The sequence below is a fragment of the Tupaia chinensis genome, unplaced genomic scaffold (genome assembly GCF_000334495.1).
Source record: "Tupaia chinensis unplaced genomic scaffold, TupChi_1.0 Scaffold144602_1, whole genome shotgun sequence".
Classification (NCBI taxonomy): Eukaryota; Metazoa; Chordata; class Mammalia; order Scandentia; family Tupaiidae; genus Tupaia; species Tupaia belangeri.
Genome location: NW_006204462.1, coordinates 1,547,989 through 1,549,236, shown reverse-complemented (window position 1 = coordinate 1,549,236; position 1,248 = coordinate 1,547,989).

Here is a 1,248-nt window from a genome sequence, read left to right as displayed (position 1 = left end):
TGGTGGTTCCCGGTTTTTTTTTTTTTTTTTTGAGAGGTTTTCGCTAGAGGGCACGTGCACTCGCCAGACAGAGAGAGACAGAGAGACAGAAAGCGAGAAATCACCCCCCAGGGGGGATGGCCACGCCACAATCCCTTCTCCTCTATTCTCCTCTCAGGATCTTGGGCACGCATGCACATGCACCCGGCATGAGTTTAAGCCGCCAGGTCCAGGACTTGAACCGCGGTCGACTATGTGGGAGTCCAGCGACATAGCCATTACGCTAACTGCTGATCCCTAGGCAGTGGATTATTAAGGAGGAAAAATTGCTGCGAGAATTTTGTTTTAGCTAAACAGACATCGAGAATTCAGGAGCATCAGGACTCACGCGGGGTGGGCACCGCCATGCCCTTTCAGTTACCGGTGTCATGGGCACCACGGAGCCGAGAGCAGAGCAGAGCCTAGACGGGAAGATGTTGCGAAGGCCCTGCACCCCGGGCCGTCTGGCGGAACGGCGGGCCATGGACACTGCCAGCACAGGACATGCCCGCACTTCGCGCCCCACAGACCCCAGCGCCCGTCCGCCCTGAGACCCTCCCTCTGGCTGGTCACCATCACACCCGCCTTGTTCTAGGGCCTCCGACTGCACATGCCCGGCAGCTGTGCACATTCCCGGCCTCTGTGTGCATTTTGTCTTTTTTAAAAGTAAATCTGTCTTGCAGAGAAAATGTCTCACATCCCTGCCACCGAAGGAGGAAGAATCCACTGTTTCCTTAAGCACTCATGGTGGGTGGTGTGTGTCCCCAGTCCGATGCCACACCTCGCCGTACCTTGAATGCGATTGCACTGGAGACAAGGCTCTAAAGGGGCAGGGCGTGTGGTGGGTCCTACGTGTGGCCTCGACCCTAACAGTGTCCCCGTGAGAAGGGATTAGGACACAGATGGGCACGATGGCCCTTTGAAGACACAGCGCGGCCTCAGGACGCAGACCTGGCCGCTCTCCCTGTCCCGGCCTTTGGGCTCCAGCATGGCTGCGTCCACGGCTGTGTGTCAGCCGCTGGGCTGTGGCACTTTGCTGGGGGTCCAGCTCGGTCGCCCCGTGCTCATTTTCTAGACGTTTCTGAGGAGCAAGCTCATGTGAAGGTGAAAACCACTCTGCTTCCTACGTCCAAGTGCTCTAGGCCAACGGGGGCTGCAAGGCCAGGGTTTCAGGCTTAGAGGGCACTGCCCTCCTTTCTACGCTAAAGATTGGGGGGGGGGCGGGGGGCG